This window comes from Sus scrofa, chromosome 8 (genome assembly GCF_054392235.1).
Source record: "Sus scrofa isolate SSC_HxYL_T2T_F1_AM1 chromosome 8, Sscrofa_HxYL_maternal_Yorkshire_Landrace_v2.0, whole genome shotgun sequence".
NCBI lineage: Eukaryota > Metazoa > Chordata > Mammalia > Artiodactyla > Suidae > Sus > Sus scrofa.
The window spans coordinates 139,805,221-139,830,067 of record NC_139390.1 but is presented as its reverse complement, the minus strand read 5'-3'; the positions used below and the strand labels follow the sequence as shown (position 1 = coordinate 139,830,067).

Genomic DNA, 24,847 nt, shown 5'->3' with positions numbered 1-24,847 from the left:
ATCTGTTGTCCTTACGCTTTTCAATCTGGTGTTTTTGTGCTGTTTGAGTCCACAGAGGTGGTGCGGGGGTCCTTTAAAAGCAGGTTTTTGTTCCTTGAAGTTATATATATGGTTGTCTTGGAGGCATTCCTGATGGTTTTCAAAGTCAATTTTTTTTGTTTGTTTTGCTTTTTTGTGGGGAGAGGGAGGGCTGGTTTCTCCTATGGAAGATCCAGGGCTTGGGTTGCTTGACGTGGAGCTTTGCTTCATCCTTTCAGGGCAAGTATCTGTACCTTTGTGTTCTCTTCTGATTGTTGATTACGGCAGCCTGGGTCTGAGTTTTTTTTTCCCCTGGCAAACCTGTATCAAAATGCTGTTTTTTTCCCACTTTGTTGCAGAGATTCTGTTCATCCAATTTTCAGGTCTCTTTCCAAGAGAATTATTCCATGTGTAGTTATATATTTGTTGTGTCTGTGTGTGTCATTCAGGATGTGATGAGTTTGGGATTTTTTTTGCCCTCACTTGAACTGACCCATATTTTTCTCTCAAACTAGTAGACAGCATTTAGCCCAAGTGCTAATTTTCACCACATACCTAAACTTTACGTGATTTTTTTCTTATAATATATTCTTCAATGTAGGCCAATGTGAACAGAAATTATCTTTAAAATGCTCTGAACAATGAATATGAAAGCATATTGGGGGGATAAACTTAAGACAAAATTGGATTTTATGGTTAAATTTTTTCCTGCATGGTGGCAAATAATGAATACTTTTATATTGAAGAAAAATATACAAATTTGATGTGGCAAAACATGTCAGAATTTGCATTATAAAGCATAATGAGTTGACTGCAGGATCTGTTCATCGACTGGTTGTCTAAAAGAAAATGCTCATTTTAAAAAGCGTGATTTTTAGGCAAGGAGAATCTTCCTATATTCATTGTCAATTGGGAAAACTGCACATCAACATATTTTTTTTTTAGGTTAAATTTTGTTAGTAAACACCAATGATGCTTCCTTAGAAATGTGGGGAAATCTCAGATTTTACCCTAAGAAATGATAATTACTTTTCTAATAAAGACAATATCTATGCCTATGGGATGTTAAAACACCTGGATTGATTTGGTCACTTATAAGGATTGATGCTTTGAGTTTAAAATGCATCAGTACAGAAAATATATAAAGCCCAGGTTAATGAATATTAAAATAAAGAACCATGTGTGTAAAACTGGAACTTCCTGTGTTGGGGGAAGTATTGTTCTTTTAAATTGTCAGGTCGACTGATGTATTTTTGGAGTCTTTGGGGGCAATATTCTTGTGCTTTTTACCACTTGTCCAATTCTTCTCTCCCACGGCTTACACTTCAGGAGGCTCTTCATTTCGTAGTAGCATTCTAGCAGCTGCTAGGTTCCTGTTAATGAGTTCATTTGGATGCACTCTCTTTCTTTAGTGAACACACTCCAAGCTTTCTCCTCATGAAGCGCATCTTCTCATTTCGCTTGCCTGTATCGGTCGTTGGTGGTTGCTGACACAGCTTCTTGAAATCTGCTACCTGACAATTTTGGATTGATAAAGATGAAACTGCGTGTGGTGACATTTTAAGTCACATGACAGCAGCTCACATTTAGTTTTAAAATGATAAGGCAACAGTCTGTCAGACTCCAAGGAAACTGAGCTTCCTTTTAAGGCTTTCTTACAAATGTCAACAAAGGAGATTTTGAGAGAGTTCATCAGCGCTTCATCCAGATGCCAGCTCTTTATTTAGAGGGGTCCTAAGGGGTCTGCCGAGATGGCTTTTTCCTCGCGTGTGGACTTGTGCTCATCCTTCAGGATGCAGTGCACGCGCTGTATTGTCCTTAAACACTTCCTCAAGTCTGTGCTCAGGGCCAAGCGCCCTCTGGCATCTCTCTCTACTCTCTGCCTCACTCTAGCGTTTGTACCCACTACCACAGTTACCTGCATACGTGTCTGACAGCTTTAGGCACTAGGAAGTGGCCTCTCTTCAGGAGACGATGCTATGTCTTTCAAATCTAGGGTCTCTAGAGCTTGGTACCTGAACAGCGGTTAATAAAAGTTTGTTGAAAAAAGAATAGTGTGATTACAATTATTTAAAGCCATTTAATATCTATGCCTTTAATATCTAAAACTTACAAAATATATTTTTGATTATTGGGTGTTTTAGTAGAGTTGGCTGGAGACAAACTTTATAAAAGAGCTTTTCTGATTGCTAGTTAATCACTTTGGGTCTTTTTTTATCGAGACCCCAAAATTTCACCACTAGAATCTCTTTAGTGACTAGGGTGTCACTTCTCAGCCTAGCACTGTAGAATTGTTCCTACGATGTCTCAGTATGCTCAGATGATTGTGAGGGATTTCCTGCATCTCAGAAGTTTTATGTTGAAGTGATAATTTATAACCTAAAATTTTTTTTTAATATATAATATCACATTGTGTGGGTAATATGGAACTACTAATCCTTAGAAAATTTCATATGTTTATAAAGTTGATGTTCTAAAACTATGTGTTTCCAATAGTATAATGTTTAAGTTCCGAGTTATTGAATGTAAACACTGTATAAATGTATGTGTGTGATCTAGTAATTACCCATTAAAGCATTAGTGGAAAGAGACGTTTTAGTTTTTTCCTTAAAAAAATTCTGGCTGAGATGAGTCTGCTGCTTCTAACACTGAAGAGCAGGGTAAAAACATTAGTTGAATATCTACCATGCTAAGCATCCTACATGTATCATCTAATTCAGTCCTTACGATAAGACTATAATGCATGGATTACTGTCCCCATTTTATAGATGAGAAAATTGCCCGTCAGAGAGGTTGTACTTCTTGTTTCAAGTTGCAAAGTTAGTCAGTGATAAAATCTGATTTTGAAACCAGATATGCCTGAGAATAATTGGTAGTACATTTGTTAGAGTAATTGCTCTTGGAACTTGAGCCACTGACCAATTTAATTTGTATACTAAGGTTACTTTTGTTGATCTTGTAAAGAAAAATAATACATTATTGTTAAAAAAATACATTATTGTTAAAAGAGTTCACAGGTACTGTAAGGGAGACTATACCATTATTATTTATAACGAGTTTTTTCAGGTTTGTAAAAGATAAGTTAGCATATTTTATGTTTTTTAAATTTCTTTTTTATCTTTTTTAAAAGAAAATGACTAATTTAAGGAAAGATGCTGCTTTTCTTTTTTTTTTTTACTCAATGAATTCATTACATTTATAGTTGTACAGTGATCATCACAATCCAGTTTTATAGGATTTCCAACCCACAACACCAGCGCATCCCCCCACCCCCCCAAACTGTCTCCTTTGGAAACCATAAGTTTTTCAAAGTCTGTCCTAAGATGCTGCTTTTCTTCTCAGTGCTTGCACACAGATAAACTAAAGTCCCTATGTTTTTTTGAAGAGTAGAATAGCAGTTTTTATCTTTAGGGGAATTTATCATGAGATGTTATACAGAGAGCATTTGTACCATTCTTCAGTTGATAAATATGAAAAATTGGAAGTAAGAGGTATTTGATCTGAGAGTGGATGTCTGGTGACATTTTGGAAGCTTTTCTAATAGGATGCAAAGTTACTAAATGATAGGAAAGTTATTATGATAGGAATGACATATGAATTCAATATGTCAAACAGGATTTGTAGTAGCAGGTGTAAATAAAAATAAAAATTAAGAACTATTTTGATCTGAAGGGGGAGAGTCTCAGTACTAGGTCCGTTCCTCAGAATTGATCCAGGGACAGTAATGCAGAGATGCACTTCATTTAAAACTTTCTATTATTTATTTTATCTTGAAAATGCAAATTGTTCACGACAACTTGCAAGCATATAAAAAGTGCCAAAAGTGAACCCTTCTTCTGCTGTCCTGTTTCTATTCCCCAGAGACAACACCATTACACATTTTGAATCTCCTCCTAGACTATATATTTATTTTAAATAAGGGAGTTTTCTGGAATGCTCTGTAGTGTATAGTTCCCTACGGAGTGTATTAAATGCACTTTCCTGTTCTATCCCACACCTTTAGAGTACATGTGGGATGAAAAATTGAGCTTGCCCAGCAGTTATGTCATCACATGTCGAATATGATACGTAAATTGCTGGCATTGCTGCCCTCTGTGGTCTCAGCTGCCTGTGAACTCCCATAATAGCCATGGAATGAATGACAGGCCAGATCTAGTAGCCTGTGTTTAATTAATTTTTGGTGAGCTAACATGAGAAAAAGAATACATCTTTGTACTTTAAAAAGGCTCAATTTTCTTATCCCAGTATTATGGTACCTTTCTGTCAGCTAGGTGCTTCAGAATTTTTGTGTATTTGTGTCTCCTTCCATAGTTGTCATATTTGTACACTGATTGAAGGCCACTAGCTCATGAATGCAGGAAAATTGTTGTAGTTAGCTTCCCTGGGAAGCAGATCTGACTTTTCTGTGCCTTTCTACATCAGCCTACTATAAATTCTTATTTTCTTAAACAGCTTTATTGAGGTGTAATTGATATGCAGTTAACGCATGTGTAAAGTGCACAATCTGAAGAGTTTTGACATAAACAGTGAAACTATCACCACAGTCAAGATAATGAACCTGTCACCCCCAAAAGTTTTCTATTGCCTTTTTTTTTTTTTGTCTTTTTGCCATTTCTTGGGCCGCTCCCACGGCATGTGGAGGTTCCCAGGCTAGGGGTCCAATTGGAGCTGTAGCCACCGGCCTACACCAGAGCCACAGAAACGCGGGATCCGAGCCGAGTCTGCAACCTACACCACAGCTCACGGCAACGCCGGTTCCTTAACCCACTGAGCAAGGCCAGGGATCGAACCCGAAACCTCATGGTTCCTAGTCAGATTCGTTAACCACTGAGCCACGACGGGAACGCCAATCTATTGCTCTTTTGTAATCCCTTCCTCCTGCCCTCCCTTGCCTCTACCTAATCACTAATATGGTTTCGGGCACTGTAAATTAGATGCCTTTTTAAAGAATTATACAAAACGGAATCATGCAGTGTATGTTCTTTTCCATCTGGCTTCTTTCACTTAGCGGGCTTATTCTGAGATTTGTCCACATTGTGGCATGGATCGTAGTTCACACGTCTTTCTTGCTGTGCAGTAGTGGGTTGTATGCATGCCCTACAGCTTGTTTATCCATTCACTTGTTCAGGGACATTTGGGTTTGTTCTAGTTTTTACCTTCTACAAATAAAGTTTCTGTGAACATTCATGTTCAAGTCTTAGTGTGGACATTCTTTTATTTCTCTTGGGTCAATACCGAGGAGCAGGGTGATAGATGTGTATTTAACTTTTCAAGAGACTGTCAAATTGCTTCTCAAAGGGGTCGTACCATTTTACAGTCCCATCCGTAGTGTGCAAGAGATCTAGTTGCAGCACAAGTTGCCAATTTTTGGTATGGTCAATGTTTTATTTTTAATACTTTTAATAGGTGTATACTAGTAATACTGCATTGTATTTTTCAATTTGCATGTCTCTAATGAGATTTGATGTGGAATATCTTTTCTCGTACTTGTTTGCCATTTGTACTTCTTCCTTGGTGAAGTATGTATTTAAGTTATCACTTTAATTATTTAATGAATTTATTTATTCAAGTTTTAAAAATTATTAAGTTTTGAGAGGTCTTCAGATATTCCAAATACAGATCTTTAATCAGATCTGTGATTAGCAAATATTTCCTCTGGGCAAATGTTGTATCATTCTGTAGTTGTGTTTTCATTTTATTTATATTGTCTTTTGAAGACTGAATATTCTTAAATTTAATGGAGTTCAATTTCTCATGTAAAAATGTTACAGATTGTGCTGCTTGTGTCGTATCTCAGAACTTTTTTCAATTCAGGTCACAAATATTATCTCCTATGTTTTCTTCTGGGAAATGTAGGAGATAATAATATTATTGTGTTTTTTTCAATAACAATTACTGAACTCCCCCCAGCTTTATTTTTCTTTTTCAAAATTTTTTAGCTAATTTAGGTCCATTTTATTTTTGTATGAACATTAGAATCAGTTTTTCAACCCCTATGTAAAGGCAGGCAATGATTTTGAGTGGGATTTTACACTGAAACTATAAATCAGTTTGGAGAAAGTCGACATCTTTCATTCCATGAACATAGTAAGTTCTCCCATTTGTTTAGGTCTTCTTTAATTTCTCTTAGCAATATTTTCTAGTTTTCAATGTATAGTTTTTTTTACACCTTATGACAGATTTATCCGTAAGCATTCCTTATTTTTAGTGTTCTTGCAAATGGCATTAAAAACTAAATATCTGATTGCTCTTTGCTAGTATACTAAAATATAATTGATGTCTGTATATTTTTTATATACTTCAGCCTTACTACTAGCTTTCTTTTAAATTCCATTGGGGTTTCCACAGGGTTATTATATTATCTACGTATATAGTTTTCGTCTACCTTTTTAAATCTTTATACCTTTTATTTATTTTTCTTGCCTTCCAACACAGGCTAGAACTTCTAATACAAATGTCAGCTGAAGTGCTGAGAGTGGCCATGCTTGCCTGTTCCTGGTCTGGGGGGAAAAGCATTCATTTTATTTCACCTTTTGCTTTAAAGATACTTTGATTGTGGTTTGACATCACCTTAAACATGTCATCCCGTTGTTGTCTGACTTGCACTGTATCTACCCTATAGTCATTTTTGTCTTCGTTTCTGTATGTATTTTGTCTTTTTTCTCTGACTCCTTTTAAGATTTTTTTAAATCACTATTTTAAGCAACTTGATTTTGATGTGCCTCCCTAAGTTATCTTTTTTTATGTGTGTTTGGAATTGATAGAGCTCCTTGAATTTATGGGCCTATAATTTTCATCAAATTTGGATTTTTTTTCTTTTTATGGCTGCACCTGTGGCATATGAAAGTTCCTAGGTTAGGAGTCCAATCGGAGCTGCAGCTGCAGGCCTACACCACAACCTCAGCAACACTGGATCTAAGATACATCTGCAACCTATGCCACAGCTTGCAGTAATGCTGATCCTTAACTCACTGAGCTAGGCCAGGGACTGAACCTGCATTCTCAGGGACACTGTGTTGGGTTCTTAACCTGCTGAGCCACAATGGGAATTCCAAATTTGGATATTTTTGAGTCATAGTTCTTCAAATATTTTTCTCTCCCCATCCTACTTCTGCAAGGACTCTAGTTGAAGTTACTTGTACATACTTCATAAGTTGTCTTACAGCTCACTGATGCTCTGCAATTTATTTTCAGTTTTTTCTTTCATTCATTTTTAATGGTTTTCTACTGCTATATCTTCAGATTATCTCACTTTTTTTTTTTAGTGGTCAATTCATTGCTTATCCCTTAACAGCGTTTTTTGTTTGTTTGTTTACCCTAGATATAGTGTTTTCATCACTAAAAGTTTTATTTGTATCTTTTAAGTATCTCCCATGCCACTATATTTTATAGATGAGAAAACTGAGACACACAGAAGATAGGAAATTTGCCCAAGATTTCTGAGCTATTTAAAAGTGGATGCCAGGAGTTTCCTTATGGCACAGTAGGTTAAGGATTTGGCATTGTCACTGCAGTGGCCTGGGTTGCTGCTGCAGTGCTGGTTTGATATCTGGCCTGGAGACTTCCACATGTTGCAGACGCAGCCCCCTCAAGGCCCCCCCCCCCCCGCCCCAAAAGTAGATCCCAGGATACAAAGCCAGGCAGGGTGATTCCAGAAACTTCACTTTTAATCAATATTTGTATTTTTATTTTAAATGTTGTATCACTGTCCCATACTAATTTTCTTTCTTTTTTTCTCTCTTTTCTTTCTTTCCTTTTTTTTTTAAGGGCTGTGCCTGTGGCATATGGAAGTTCCGAAGGCTAGGGGTCGAATTGGAGCTACCGCTGCCAGCCTACACCACAGCCACAGCAATGCTGGATCCCCGACCCACTGATGAAGCCAGGGATTGAACCCACATCCTCATGGATACTAGTTGGATTCGTTTCAACTGTGCCACAGTGAGAACCCCCTCCCATACTAATTTTCTAAAGCATTTAGAACAATGTTTGGCAGATAAAAGGATATAAAAAATGATAACGGTTGTTACTGTTGTAGCAAACTGTTGACAAGCTACAAAATTTCCCCAAGGTAGACAATTCAGATGATAGTTCTCAAAAACTTCCTTGATCCTCCATCACTAACACAGGCATTTCCATCCACTTTGTTCTTCCTTCTGCAATAGAATTTTGTGACTGTGTTATGTCCTTCACTGATGGATAGAGGGTAGTGAAGTGTTAGGTACAGACGCCCTGCTTGGTGGCCAGGGGGTGAGGTACTCCTGACAGCCATCAAAGAAGAAGCTTACCAGATACCAGCAGGAAGGAGAGATACCATGCCTTCTCAGCACAGGGACTGTGCCATGGAGAGGGACTGGGCAGGCTTCAAGGGCTACTTTGGCTCCATGAGACTTCGAGAGTTGTTGCATATGGTGGCACAATCCCACAGGGTACCATTCTTATCAGTATCTATGTGAGTAGTAACCCCCTAGAACTGACATTTACAACCATCAGAAGGGCATGCAGGTGCCCTTTGAGGCTACCAGGTAGATTACAGAAGAAGATGATTTAAATTCGAACTCTGACGAAGGAAGCGTGGCCTCTGTCTGCCTATTTTTCTCATTGCAATAGGATCTCTTGCATCTGGTTACACTATCTGAGGCTCTACCTGCGTATCACCTCTTATAATCACTTCATCCCTTCCTCTTTGCTTAATTTATCCTCCTTCTGCACTGGGGGACTTTTTTCTGTCTTGAGGGGAGGGAATTTAGTTCATAGGGTTTTTGTTTCTTTCCCCTTGTCCTGAGTCCCCTCAGAGGGTAGACTTTTGAAACTTAAAAATATTTATATTTTCTACAGTAATTGATCTTCCTTGAAGCTTGTGAGCAACAAGATCAGATTATTGTACAAATGGAGAGGAGAGTCAGAAATATTGGACAAGGGGAAAAGTATCAGATGTATTATCTCCCCAGCTAGACCATGAATGCCTCAAGGAACGCACCCCCAAGGGTAAGGAGCAAAGCTTTTACAAACAGAAGGAATGGATCTGCGTATCATCAAGGTTGATGCAAGACAGATTGTCAGTTCTTTCCATTTCTCTCTAGTTGCTGCTACGCTAGAGGAAACTTCTATTCATGCATTCTGCACAATTTTATCCCTGAAAAAGTGTTATGTGTTGCACTAGTACAGTAATTCACTCTCTGCTACAAAGGTGATTTATTTTCTAAGGCTGGTATTAGTTTCCTTAATTTTAGGAACTGGTATATTAATTTTTTCCCTTTAACCTTGATTATAGTTTATAAATATTTATATTGGGTCTTATTGTGCAAGCCTCTTAAAATTACTTACTTCTCTGAATTCTGAGAGGTGGGTGGCCTGTCTCAGTCTTTACCGTGATGGCCAGGCTCATCACACGCTTCTTATGTTAAGATTATCTATTTCATATTTTCAGAGGTATCTAGGCAGTTATATTTAAAACACTACTGGAGAAGATTGAATCAGTTGGTGTTCATTTTATTTTGTATACTTGGACTTACAGTTCGTATATAAAATGTAATTTAATGTAAATAATGTACAAGAGTTCCCGTCGTGGCTCAGTGGTTAGTGAATCCCACTAGGAACCATGAGGTTGCGGGTTCGATCCTTGGCCTTGCTCAGTGGGTTAAGGATCCAGCCTCGCCATGAGCTGTGATGTAGGTCGCAGACGTGGCTTGGATCTTGCATTGCTGTGGCTCTGGCATAGGCCAGCGGCTACAGCTCTGATTCAGCTCCTAGCCTGGGAACCTCCATGTGCCATGGGAGTGGCCCAAGAAACAGCAAAAAGACAAAAAAAAAAAAAAAAAAAAAAAAAAAAAGGTACAAATTAGGGTATGTGAAAATTATAATTATTAGCCATCATCTGATGGCTACAGACACAAGACAACACTAAGAAAAAAATCTCATTTGAGCTTATTAATTTCATCGGTAATACCTGTGAATTCACATTCTGGAGACTCACAGATTTCAGCTGTATAAGTTCATTTTGTGACTCTAAGAAGATGCTTACCTTTTCGTGTTACCAGACCAAACTTGGGTCCGCTCCCTCATGGGTAGTAAAGCCAGTCCACTGACGTCGGGTTGAGGTGAACCAAAGTGTGGCATTTATTTCAGGGTGCTGAGCAGGAAGTCCAGGGAGGCTGGTGCGCAAAAAGCCCAAACTTCCTGATGGGTTTTAGCGAAACATTTTTAAAGGCCGAGTACGGGGGGGTGGGGTGGGGGTGGGGTCACAGACTATGTGACCACCTTGTGCACGGCTCTCGGGTTGGCTGCTGAGGAGCTCACGGGTGGTCTCACAGAGCTTAACATTCCCACTCCTCAGGCACCAGTGGGTCTGGGGGCTCTGTGCTCATTGTCATCAAATAGCTCATTTCTTCCATTTGGTGGGGGCTTAGCATCTGTACAATGACTTGGGGAATGTGCATCAGATACTATTATCTGGGTACTCGAGAGAGGAGCAAAAGCAGAGGATATGAGGGAGGGGTCTGTCCCCGGAAGGCCCCATAGGGTCCTGTTAGGTCACTCTCCAGATACCAGCTTTCTTGCCTTTATGGTGAGGGGATTGGATTGGATCAATTGTAGGCTCACTGTTATGTTTAATTATTAACACAGGAAAAATTATTCTTTGGAAAAAATAAAATAGAAATTTTATTAATTATATATTTTTATCAAGAAATAAATATTTATAACTGTATGTAAGATTTCTTTTATTTTTTCTCCATAAATTAAATTTCCTTTTTGAATTAAATTTCAGAAAATGCAGTAAAGCACTATCATGATGGAATGTTGAGTCTCAGTTAAAATTTGTTTTTGAAATTGGTATATTTTGCCTCCTTCCTAGCCTTATAAACAACTTAATTGAAAATGTGGTTTATCACATAGGGACCCCCTTTATTGTATTCTTCAAAACAACTTTTCCCATTGCAAATGGGACCAAAAAAAAAAAAGCAATGTTTTTAATTTTGAAAACATTATTCCCCAGGCCCTTTGTGTTGGAACGGATGATTTTCATCAGCCACTTTTCTCCTCTTGGCAGTAGCCAGAGAAGTATATTAGGTTTTATTTCGAAAGCAGCCTGTCACACACACACATCGCCACCTGCTGTCTTCCTCCTCCTGTATGCCACGCTGAGGGAGTCATTTCTTACGTTGCTTGCCCAGTAATTTTAATCAACAGATTCTTCCCAAGGAGTAGAGCTGCAGCACATTGATCAACAACTCATTCTAAGGGCTGGAACACAACAGAATTTGGCCCTGTCCAAGCCTCATTCCTGAGCCACACCAAGGAGTCAGAAGGGACAGATGTGGTTTGTGGATTCCAGAATGTGCATCAACATACTTTATCATCTCTGGGATTCCTCCCAGCTAAAAAGACGATATTTCATTATGCAATACCAAGGCAGGGTTTTTATTTTTATTTTGTTCCTTAGACATAGGCCCTTTTTCCCCACCAAAATCCTATGAATTAAACTCATGGGAATCATTTTTTTTTCCTGAAATTCTCTCGCATTGATACCATCTTAATGGTTCTGTAAAATTCTATGGTTTTTGAGAGAATTGGAAAATATTATTTCAGGACATCTATTACTGATTGACAGGTTTAACTAGCCCCAGAAATAGAGTATCAAACCAGGCTCCTAGTTCTAATTGAATGTGGAGGCCCAAGTTGCTTTAAGAAGGGTACAGCTTCCTTAGAACTTAGACTTACATTTATATAGGGCTTTAATGAACTCATATCGGAAAATTTTTTTAAAAGACGTATACAAATCTCATAATAAAACCACAAACAAAAATTCTCTAATATTAACTGTTGGTCCAATCAATAATAGTATTTTCATGACAGTGGACAGTCTGACACAGATGTAGCAGTATTTAGAGGTACTGGTCACTAACACAAATTTCAAAATATTATTAAGTGTGTGAGTTATATAAGCTGAAAAAAAAATTTTTTTTTTGGTCTCTTTTTCCAGGGCTGCACCTGTGGCACATGGAGATTCCCAGGCTAGGGGTCTAGTTGGAGCTGTAGCTACCGGCCTGTGCCAGAGCCACAGCAATGCCGGATCCGAGCTGTGTCTACGACGTTACACCACAGCTCACGGCAATGCCGGATCCTTAACCCACTGAGTAAGGCCAGGGATCGAACCCACAAACTCATGGTTCCTAGTCGGATTTGTTAACCACTGCGCCACGACGGGAACTCCTGAAAATTGTTTATTGGTAATAAATTAAGTTCACATTTACACAGTGCATCACAGTTTCACCCTGCCTGAGGCTGATGTGGTACAGACATGTTATATACAGGCATACCTCATTTTATTGCACTTTGCTTTATTGCATGTCACAGGTATTGCATTTTTTATAAATTGAATATTTGTGGCAACCCTGAGTTGAGCAAGTTGACTGGTGCCATTTTTTTCCAACAGCATTTGCTTCCTCCATGTCTCTGGTCACATTTTGGTAATTCTTGCAATATTTCAAACTTTCTCAATAATTAGTATATTTTAATCGTGATCTCTGATGTTACTGCTACAACTTACTGAAGACTCAGATGATGGTTAGCATTTCTTAGCAATAACGTATTTTTAAATTAAGGTATGTACACTGTGTTTTTTTAGACATAATGCTGTTACCACTCAATAGACTACAGTATAGTGTTAATGTAACTTTTACAAGCACTGGGAAACCAGAACGTTTGCATGGCTCATTTTATTGCTCTATGGGCTTTATTGTGGTGGTCTGGAACCGCAATATCTCTGAGCTATGCTAGTATTCCCCAAACCTTATTTTGTTTCTCTCTTGGGCGCAAAGGGAGGCTGCACTTCCCAGCCTCCCTTGCAACTAGGGAGGATGGTCACATGACTTGAGTTCTGACCAATGGCATGTGGCAAAAAATAAAAAATGCCACTTTCAGGTCTGACGCAGAAAGTTTTCTTACCGAGCTTCGCACTCTTTCTTTCCCCATTCAAATGGCTCTTGAAGGCCCCTGTAGATGACTTCAAGGCTGCCAGAAATGGTTGAGACACTAGATTGAAAAAGAAAACAAAGCTTTTTTTTTTTTTCTTTTTTCTTTTTTTTTCTATGGAGTAGAAGCCCCAGACTCCCTCTGCCATTCTGTTTAGGACTGTGAAGGACATGAAAAATTAATTTTTGTGGTATGACGCCGAAGCGATCTTGGAACTATTTTGTATAGTCGTGAGCTTACGTTGAGTGAGACAGCTTGCTAGTAGGTTTACCCTTCTTCCTAAATATTATGCCTACACTCAGAAATCAACGGTGGGCTTTGAAGTCCAGGCTTAAGCATGGTTTCCCCTCATTAGGCAGTTATAAGATTGTGGAAAGCCGAAAGGTTAACATGAGCAGAATTTTAAGGCTATACATAAGGTCAGTTGAAGAAAGAGTCCAAATTCAAGATTTTTGTCTTAGGCAAAAGAGAGAAGAATAGTACAGAGGCCATATATTTGAAGTCACTGGATAAGGACAATTAAGCCTTTTTAAGGCACGGATCCTGGAGAACAGTGAGATAAGCCCATGTACAAAGTTACTTTCCATGTACTAACACACTTTACAACCACAACGGTATAATTATAGATTCAACTCTTACTCCCGGCAGAACGTCTGGATCTTAAAGCCTATTTGGTAAACTTATTTGAATAAATAAGTGAATAAATGGGTAGACTCTAAAGGTATTTGCCTATCAAGAGAAGATTCTTTTTTTCATTTGTTAAAGTTTTATTGAAGCATAGTTGATTTGTGATGCTGTGATAATTTCTGCTGTACAACAGAGTGATTCAGTTACACATATACACATACCCATTGTCTCTCAGATTCTTTTCCCATGTAGATTATCACAGACTGTTGGGTAGAGTTCTCTGTGTTAGACAGCAGGTCCCCATTGGCCAGTCATTCCAAATGCCACAGTGTGCATATGCCAATCCCAAAGCCCTGGTCCATCCCTCCCCGCCACCACCTATGGTGCCCATAAATTTGTTTCCAGTCTGTAAATCTGTGTCTGTTCTACAAATAAACTCATTTGTATCTTATGTTTTAGATTCCTAAATTGCAAAGAAAGATTATGCATTCACATGTGGGTCACACTTTCTGATTATCTTTTGTGCTGTCAGTTATTAGAATGTGAGCTCCTTGAGGACAGAGACTATGTCTGTTTTGTTCACAGCTGGAAACCTAACCCTGGAAGAGTACCTGACACATTGGAGGTGTTCAATTGCATATTTGTTGAACCAATCAAATGTGGTTTATGTTAATCTTATTCTGGCTCTGCTTTGTTTTCTAGCAATGAAGGCTTTCCCCTGCTGTGCTTAAAGCTGACAGGACTTCTGTGCTTGACATTACAGGTCTTGTAGGCAGCCAATTTCATTAGCTATTTACCTGTACCAGTAAAAGGTGTTATTCTTAACCCGGAATGGGCTCTGGAATCCTCATTGTGCTTCTTGATCTCTGAAGTATTCAGTTCTGTAAGCAGAAAAATGAAGTATTTGGGGTACAACATTATAAAAAGGCATACTGGTCCTTCCTAGAAACTTATTTAATAAATAAAGAAATGTGTTAGGAGTTCCTATCATGGCACAGTGGTTAACGAATCCGACTAGGATCCATGAGGTTGCAGGTTCAATCCCTGGCCTTGCTCAGTGGGTTAAGGATCTGATGTTGCCGTGGGCTGTGGTGTAGGTTGCAGACGCAGCTTGGATCCCGTGTTGCTGTGGCTCTGGGGTAGGCCGGCAGCTACAGCTCCAATTCGACCCCTAGCCTGGGAACCTCCATATGCCATGGAAGCGGCCCTAGAAAAGGCAAAAAGCCAAGAAAAGAAATGTGTTAAAAATGCAAACATACTGCCAGTGAAGGGCTTGGTTGCCTTATCCTATTATTTCATAGTTCCTGAAGCATTCTAAATCCGTATTAATCATTTTTTTCACACTGAAAAAAGTAAAAAAGTTCCTAAAGCATTCTAAAAGAACATTAATCATTTTTTTCCCACACTATAAAAAGTAAAGAAGTTTCAGTGCTAAAGTCATATGTGGGGTTGGCTTCACAGGCATGCAGTCTGTACAGATGCCCTACCCTTGGCTAGTGTTTTTAAAATTCTTAATACATTTTGTACAAAGGATCTCACACTTTAAAATTTGCAATGCACCTGCAAATTATGTACTGGCTCTGGACTCGTGGCATCTTCTAAAACACAACTTATAGACAACAGGACATTCCTGACACAAAACAGCTGCCCAATAACAAAAATTATGTTGTGCGTGAATACATTAGTGAATTCAAGTGTTTTGATATCATATCGTAAAAATACAAACGCTTGTATGTAACTCTTAAGCAGAAGAGGTTCTTCTTCAAACTAGGAAGTGGAGACAGAAAGAGGAAATGGGGAGAAAAGGGAATCAGAAGTTCTTTTCCTTCCAAATCCACGAGAGTAAAAAGCTGAACATAAGTTGCCAAGCAAGTAGAATAAAATAAATCATTACTCGTAAGAGTAAATTATTATCTTTTAATTAACATTGTGTATGGGGCATTTGCTACAGTGCACTCCGAAACACTCAAGGGTTTATTCATTAATCCACTGAAAAGCATTTTCTGCTACCACATGTAGACAGGTTCTTTTGAATTTCTGTGAATTTCTTTATCTCCTGCTGTCGTACACGACAAATAGTCATACTGTTACTTGGGATTGTTATAGACCCCTTTTCTCTATGAAGCTCAGTGTCAGACAAATATCATCTTCCTAATCTTCCCAGTGTTTTGACAACATATTGGCAGAAAATAAACCTGAGACTCGGGGAAGCGGGGTTGGTGGGGGGAGTTTGACATTAGATCAATAACAAGAATGAAAAGAAACCTCAAGCTTTTCAATCTAACCTCAGGTATTAAGATTCACTATGGAGGTGTGCTGTTTTCAACACAACAGCATACATTATTTGATGCAAATTACAGTTCATGCCAAATAGGTTAAAAGCTGGCGTAATCATCATAAAGCACTTTGCACAGTCATTGAGTAGAGCACTGATCTAACTGTCACGGCTTTGCTTAGCTTGGCATGTGGTCTGTTTGAGGCTCATTCAGCCACATGGAGAGACTGATGGCTCTGCAGTTTCGGATTTGCTTTGCATATATTGAGGTGACTAGGTAGTGGGTTTGTTCGTGTTTCAGACCTATTATTTCTGCTGGGTATAGAAGCACATTTCTGCAAATGCACAGTGGGGTTCCTCTGTTCGAGCACTACATTTAGGTTTTACATAGTTAACTTCTCAGTAATTTGACTAAGGCCAAGACAGACGTATCTGATTACTTTTGTTAGATGCTTGCTGATAAATTGTACTCTCGCTGGAGAGGTGTAATTTCTTCTGAAAGAAATAAGAGGTCTCTTCAAATCCCTGACTTGATGGCTAACCCAATATAAAGCCTCAGTCTATTCTACTGGCAGATATTCTAATTTCAAAAAGTAACACTTTCAGATTGAGTTGAAATATTGGCATGCTGGCTGACACTCACTACTGATTTCACTTTTAATGGAAAAAAATTTAACTAAAATGGAATATTGATTTGATTTTGAAACTATATTTCCTTGGAAGAGGTTTGTGTCCTTTATTACAAATTAGAAGTTATTTGTCTGGCTGGTACACCTATTAATTTCCTCTACAGTGTTTTAGAAGAATTAATCAAATAAGAATGCTAAGTTTCAAGTTTGTGATACACTTCAATAGAGTCATTACACATGTCTTTTGTTTGAGGTTTTTATTTTTGTAAAAAATTAAAAAACACACGTCTAAAAGTTTTTATTTTGAAGATTAATCACTTGCCGGTCACGTTGTTCACAAATATTTTCTCCCATTCTGTGGGTTGTCTTTTTGTTCTGTTTATGGTTGCCTTTGCTGTGCAAATGCTTTTAAATTTAAATAGGTCCCATTTGTTTATTTTTTTATTCGTTTCTATAGGAGGTAAGTCCAAAAAGAATATTGCTGCAATTTATGTAAAAGAGTGTTCTGCCTATGTTTTCCTCTAAGAGTTATAGTATCCAGTCTTACCTTTGAGGCTTTAATCCATGTTGCGTTCCTTTTTGTGTAGTGTTAGAGAATGTTCTAACTTCCTTCCTTGACGTGTAGTTGTTCTATTTCCCAGCACCACTTATCGAAGAAACTGTCTTGTCTCCATTGGCCATTGTCTCCATTATCTCCTTTGTTGTATACTCATTGATCATAGGTGTGTGGGTTATTTCCGGGCTTTCTATCCTGTTCCATCAATCTGTATTACTGTTTTTATGCCAGTACCATACTGTTTTGATGACTAGCTTTCTAGTATAGTCTCAAGTCAGGGACCCTGATTCCTCCAGTTCGGTTTTTCTTTCTCTAGATTGCTGTAGCTATTCAGGGTCTTTTGTGTTTCCCTGCAGATTTAAAAATGTTTTGTCCAGGAGTTCCCGTCGTGGCACATTGGTTAACGAATCCGACTAGGAACCATGAGGTTGCGGGTTCGGTCCCTGCCCTTGCTCAGTGGGTTAACGATCCGGCGTTGCCATGGATCCCGCGTTGCTGTGGCTCTGGTGTAGGCGGAGGTACAGCTCCGATTTGACCCCTAGCCTGGGAACCTCCATATGCCATGGGAGCGGCCCAAGAAATAGCAACAACAACAACAACAAAATGTTTTGTCCTAGTTTTGTAAAAAATGCCATTGGTAATTTAATCTCCAAAATATACAAACAGTTCATGCAGCTCATTATCAAAAAAGCAAACAACCCAACCAAGAAATGGGCAGAAGAGGTAGTTCCCGTTTTGGCGGGATTAAGAATCCAACTGCAGCAGCTTGGGCTGCTGTGGAGGTTCGAGTTCTATCCTCGGCCCAATGCAATGGGTTGAAGGAGCTGATGGAGGTTGCAGCTGCAGCTAGGATCCAATCCCTGGCCTGGGAACTTCCAAATATCATAGGTGCAGCCATAAAAAAAAATGAGCAGAAGATCTAAATAGACATTTCTCCAAATAAGACATACAGATGGCCAGAAAGTACATGAAAAGGTGATCACCGTCTCTCATTATAAGAGAAATAAAACTTTTTTTTTTAGAAATCATTCTGGCTTTCCCTTGGAAGTATGTTCCTCTAATTTGTTTAAGGGGAGATCAGGTGCTTTGAAAAAAAATTTTTTTTAATGTAATGTTATTCTTCCACAGGTCAAGTTCTAGTGGAATTTTATCATGGTGGAGTATGTAATTCAGTTTTTCATGAGGCCTCTAAATCCTCTACCAGGGAAAGTAAAAGATTCCATGTATCCTTTTGTTCCCAAGCAAGAACTCTTGGTTAAAAATTCCCCAGAATAGCTCAGGAAATCCCTCTCTGTCATCTGTCCTTAGTCGCCAAGCTAGAAACATCAGCTTCAGGGCCCAGAATCATTTGCGTCACTGACATTCCCCATGTTTGGGCAGAAAATTCAGAAGAGTGTTAATGTATGATAACTCAGTATTGTTTGGACGTTACATTTCATGAGAAAGTCAGCATATGCAACACATTTAACCAGTTCTGTCTCTTGATTATCCTGACATTTCCATCTCATTGTTATTTTACAGATTGGAGAAGGGACTCTTCCTTCCCCTACCAAACTCAGTGGAGGAAGCATGGAGGTTGAAGATGTGGGGTTGTGAGAGGTTGGAGGCGCCAAGGGCTGAGTGATGATGCTGCAGAGAGGTGGAGGGTTTTATAAACCAATGATATAACCCTTATTGCAGCTCATCAGCTCAGTGTTTCACAGGGTGTAATGCCTTAATGAACTGTGAGCTCTTTTGGGGAGTCTTTGGGGGAAGCATTCAGTAAACAGTACTCGTCTCCCTTACCAGAATTCTGAAAAAGTTGAGGGAGAAAAAAATGACAAAGGAGCATCATATCACCTTTCTTTCTTTCTCTTTTCTTTTCTTTTTTTTTTTGGTACCGATAGTGGCTAGGTTGAGCATGTGACTTTAGTTTTAGTAGCCAAATAAATTCATTAATTCCGAAGTTCAGATGGATTTGATTTCTTTGCCCAATCCAAGGACCGGGGCTGGAAGTTTCTTGGTGGTGGAGCAGCTAAAGATGCCATGTTGTCACTACTGCGGCACAGGTTCAGTTCCTGCCCCAGGAACTTCCACATGCCTGGGAACAGACAAACGAACAGAAAAAAGGACCAGCTAGAGACTCAGAGGAGGAGCAGACACCATGTTCCCCTTGAGCAGCTCGCTTCCTAGAGAAAGAAGGCTGGTGCTCCCCAGTGCCTGCTCCGGTTTGTTTTCCCCAAATTTACCAAAACACATCTCCGTCTCTTCAGGGGGGATTGACTCAAAGGTGGAAAGAGGCCAGGCCTGTGCTAAGGAACAGTCTGTCCTCAGTGAAAACCCATGCTGTGGAAATTAGGTCATGTGATGACTAAACCTAGAAAAAATGCAGCGCTCAGCTCCTGCCATCCTGAGTATGCCAAGTAAAGCCATCATTTGTGACAGGCGTGTCACAAAGCAAGCTGTTTGTCAATTCCTGTGGGGAAGACATTCTTCTCTTCTAAAATTTATTTATAAAAGGAGGCGCAGCTCAGGACATAGTGGGCCTTCTATAACAGGGTTTGATTTAATAGGAAGGGTGTTAGGTATTTCTTAAAGAATTTTAATAGAGGTAAGAAAAAGATTTTACTTTTATTTTTTTATTTTTAAATTTTTATAGCATTTTTTATTATTCAGAAATTATTATTCAGATATTATTATTCAGAAATCATTACATTTATAGTTGTACAATGATCATCACAACCCAATTTTATAGGATTTCCATCCCAAACCCCCAGTGCACCCCCCCACCCCCCAACCTGTCTTATTTGGAAACCATAAGTTTTTCAAAGTCTGTGAGTCTGTATCTGTTCTGCAAAGAAGTTCATTGTGTCCTATTTTTGGATCCCACATGTAAATGATAGCATATAATATTGGTGTCTCACTGTCTAACTTCACTTAGCATGATAATTTCTAGGTCCACCCATGTTGTTGCAAATGCTGGTATTTTGTTCCTTTTAACGGCTGAGTAATATTCCATTGTGTATATGTACCACATTTCCTTCATCCACTCCTCTGTCAATGGACATTTAGGTTGTTTCCATGTCTTGGCTATTGTATATAGTGCTGCAGTGAACATTGGGGGTACATATGTCTTTTTTTTTTTTTTTACATATGTCTTTTTGAGTCATGGTTTTCTCTGGGTAGATGCCCAGGATTGGGATTGCTGGATCAAATGGTAGTTCTATTTTTAGTTTTCTGAGGAATCTCCATGCCATTTTCCACAGTGGTTGCACCAACTTACATTCCCACCAACAGTGTATGAGGGTTCCCTTTTCTCTACACCCTCTCCTGCGCTTACTGTTTGTAGACTTTTGGATGATGGCCATTCTGGCTGGTGTCAGGTGGTCCCTCATCGTGGTTTTGATTTGCATCTCTCTAATAATGAGTGATGTTGAACATCTTTTCATGTGTTTCTTGGCCATCCGTATGTCTTCTGTGGAGAATTGTCTGTTTAGATCTTCTGCCCATTTTTTGATGGGGTTGTTTGTTTTTTTGGTATGGAGCTGCAGAAGGTGTTTATAAATTTTGGAGATTAATCCCTTGTCACTTCGTTTGCAAAGATTTTCTTCCATTCTGTGGGTTTTCTTTTCGTTTTATTTAGGGTTTCCTTTGCTATGCAGAAACTTTTAATTAAGTCCCATTTGTTTATTTGTATTTTGATGGTAAAGATTTGACTTTTAGAAAGATGATTCTCAATGGCAGACATCATAGAGGAAGAATGGGGAAGAGAAGAGAGATGAAAATCAGGAGGGTCACTTAGAAGGGTCCCCCCCCAATCGTAATTACAACTGTGAGGGTCTTAACCAAGAATATTGCTAAGAGATTAAGGAAAGTAGGTCTGTTTGGGCACCCACAATGTAACAGTAGAAATAATGGCACTCACGCAATTCAGCACAATTTGTTAACGCATACTCTGAGTCTTTTGCTGTAAGTATAGATTAATGTCGAAGTGTGACTATTTCTAAGGCAGCTTCCATTCCCTGAATTAAAGTAGCTAAAGAAAGAAAAAATGATCCCGTGTACTTCAGAGTACTGTATAAATGAGAGACTGAAGAGCCTTGATGTAGCAAATATTTTTAATCCTTGCTTTGACAGGTGTAGAGTGTTGACCCATGAATTTCCCGTGTTGTCTTTCATCTGATGTGATTCTTAGATGTTCTTTGTATAAAGCCCTCAATTTAGTTATTGCCTGAAAGCATGATATCTGTCAGTGGACACTTATGGACACATTAAATACATACAAATTATTTTTCCTAAAGAAAGCATTTCAAATGATTATATTTGTCAATGCAGAATTACTGTTTTCATAAACATATTCTGTTTGCAAATCGAAGCACTATAGAAAAGCATAAAGTGTAAAGAAGAAAGTAAAAAAGAACATTCTCAAATTTCACAACCAAGAAATACCCAGATTTGATAACAGCATTTCAAACATCTTTCTATTCATATGTAGAGAGATTTTTTAAAGGTAACTTTAGAAAAATAAGCGGATGACAGCAGACTACACTTAATTTTTATGCATTAAATTTAATTTTAATTACATTTAACAAAAGTACAATCCTTTGAAAAAGAAATTGTGGAATTATATGAAGCAAAAGACTTCAGGTAAATGTTTCTCTACCACAGGAAAGATTGATTGGGTCTTAAAAAAATCTCTCTAAAGCTAAAGGGAAGATAAAAGCTAGAGCACACACTTATTTATTTATATTTAATTGCATTTCCACTCTGGACAGTACCGTAAAAGGGGAAGAAATTAAGTGGCAAGTTCACATTTGCTCCTACTTCCTTGCTTGGCTTATGTGTACCTTGCCTTTTCTTCCTGAATCTCTTATGATTTGGTTTTTAATCCTTGTAATTATGTAACTTTCTCACGCGCTCGCTCTCTCTCTCTCTATATATATTTTGTTGTTGTTGTTGTTTGTTTGTTCTTTTTAGGGCTAAGATGTGGCATATGAAAGTTCCCAAGCTAGGGATTGAATCAGAGCTGCAGCTACCGGCCTGCACCACAGCCACAGCAAGGCCAGATCCGAGACGCCTCTGTGACCTACACCACAGCTCAGGGCAATGCCAGATCCTTAACCCACTGGGTGAGGCCAGGGATTGAGCCCACATCCTCATGGGTACTGGTCAGGTTTGTTTCTGCTGAGCCACGATGGGAACTCCAGCCACAACGGGAACTCCACTCTAAATATGTCTTGATGTTGCTCATTTTGCATAAAATTTTTGTGTCAAATTTCCCAGGGGCTCAACCTAATTCTGTCAACTATTGTTAACTATTTCCTTTTTTCTGCCTTGGTACCTGGTGAGCCATTTTAATTTTCAGTTTTAATCTTTATTTCAGTAATGATTTCCTCTGTGGTAGTTTGAATGTTTTCCCCTAATCCACTTATTCTGTTCTCTGCATGACAAACACTAGGTGTGTATAAGAGAACTTATCTCCTTTCCTACCCATCATCATCTGTATAATTTATATTTTATTTTGGGCGATTTTTATGCTTTTTGTCCCCAGTTTCGCCCCCCATTTTTTGAGCACTGTCAGCTCAGTTTTTCATCTTAAAACAGATACTATAAGCATATATATTATGTATATAATATATAGCATATAATATAAAGCACATATAATATGCCTTATTTTAAAATTATTTTTAGTGACTTTCTCTCTCTCTCTTTCTCTTAATTGCTTTTATGGCTTTTGTGATTGGTCCTAGAATCACCACTTTCTTTTGATTACTCATTTTTATTGAAACTAGTTATCTGTTGAAAAACTAATGCAGGGAGGTGTGGAGGGTAGGGACAAAGGAGATGCTTTCAGAAGTGCATTGGGAGGCGAGACTTTAGTTGTGCTGCTCTTTGGCCGAGAGGAGAGTCATTTCCTTCCCAGCCCGTGTGAGTGCCAACAAGCCTTCACTGATCTCTTTTCTGTCTCCTTGGTTCCTCCTACAATGCAGGGCTGTCCACATCCTAGGCCCTCAAGTCGTCAGGAAGTAAACTTTCTTTTGTTGTTGCTGTTTATCTTTTTAGGGCCGCGCCCTCGGCATATGGACGTTCCCAGGTTAGGGGTTTAATCAGAGCTGTAGCCGCTGGTCTACACCACAGCTCACAGCAACGCCGGATCCTTAACCCACTGAGCAAGGGCAGGGATCGAACCCGCAACCTCATGGTTCCTAGTCGGATTCGTTAACCACTGCGCCACGACGGGAACACCCTTCCACATATTTTCTAATGGTTATACCATTTACAAATGCATTTTTTATTTCTATTTTATTTATTTATTTTTATTTTTTTGTCTTTTTGCCATTGCTTGGGTCACTCCCGCGGCATGTGGAAGTTCCCAGGCTAGGGGTGGAATCGGCCTACACCACAGCCACAGCAACGCCACATCTGAGACCTACACCACAGCTCTCGTCAACGCCGGATCCTTAACCCACTGAGGATGATTAAACCCCTAACCTGGGAACCCCTGAGCAAGGCCAGGGATCGAACCGCCAACCTCATGGTTCCTAGTCGGATTCATTAACCACTGAGCCACATCGGGAACTCCAAATGCATTTTTCTTTATCCAGGTTGCTGCATAGAGGCTCCTTTTCCTCCATTCAGTTTAGGGGGAAAATACCTTTCATGCTGACCGAAAAGAGATTGTTACTTGGATGCCTAGCCCGCCTTCCCAGGGCTGGATTTCTAGGAACTTGGTGTTAATGAAATCATGCATCTGAGACCAGCAGCACCTGGCAACCACATTGCTCTTAATTCCCCCCGAGCCTAACTTTCTCAGAGGCGGCAGGACAAGCTACTAATGCTCTGCTTTAGATGCAGTTTCACCAAGCCCATCAGGAACTTGATCGACATCTCGAAGGAGGTGAGAGGAAGCCAAAGATCCCCAAAGAGGTAGAGACCCGGATTGTCCTTCACTGCCCTGGGGGCGGGGGGAGTTTCTCTTCTTGAAGGGTCAAGTTAGCGCAGAGATTTCGTGACAATCAAAACTCCCTTAAAAAAAGATGCTTGAAGGGGTCATAGTCTGCTGTTTAATCTTCTGTTATCTCCTTTCCATAATTACTAATTAAATTTGGGCAAAATGTCATTGGAGAAGCAGCCTAAAAAGCGATAAAAAGTCTGCAGAGTGATTTTTCCATAGTTATTGGGAGCTTTATAAAGAAGGGAAATTTATTTTTGTTTCCTACCAATAAAAAAATTGTCCATTATGGAAATTTTTGTCTATGCTAGAATGTATAAAAAAGAAAAGAGCTCTTATGCATTATCTTACTTTTTAGAAATACTTTATCATTTTGACATATTTCTGTTCAGCCTTTTTCTTTTTCGAGTTATTGTTTGTTTTGAAGCATAGTTGATAGGCTCATCCTTTTTCTATATAAATATGTCATACACTGAGATGACACTGTCTGTACAATTTTTAATTCTGTTGGCTTTTCCACCGAACATGTCATAAATATCTCTGCACATTACATATTTTTAGGAAAAGTAATTTTTTTTTTTTTTTTTGCTTTTTTAGGGCTGCACCTGCGGCATATGGAAGTTCCCAGGCTAAGGGTTGAATCAGAGCTACAACTGCTGGCCTACGCCACAGCCACAACAATGTGGAATCTGAACCATGTCTGCAACCTACACCACAACTCATGGCAATGCTGGATCCTTAACCCACTGAGCGAGGCCAGGGATCAAACCTGCACCCTGATGGATACTAGCCAGGTTTGTTACTGCTGAGCCATGACAGGAACTCTAGAAAACATAAAT

General features: G+C 39.0%; 1 protein-coding gene across 27 annotated transcripts in view; it reads left to right on the top strand.

Annotated features, from left to right (window-relative positions):
- The window catches only part of ARHGAP24 (Rho GTPase activating protein 24), an 826,886-nt gene that overhangs the window by 187,806 nt on the left and 614,233 nt on the right, over window positions 1-24,847 (top strand). The window contains exon 2 of one of the 27 annotated variants that reach the window (XM_084973636.1): window positions 8,854-9,003. The exons of 25 other annotated variants lie outside the window; for them this stretch is intronic. The gene's annotated coding sequence lies outside the window, so the exon portion shown is untranslated. Of the gene's footprint in view, window positions 1-8,853; window positions 9,004-23,966; window positions 23,984-24,847 lie in introns of those variants that run through there. One more of the 27 variants, XM_084973626.1, reaches the window with a different exon arrangement.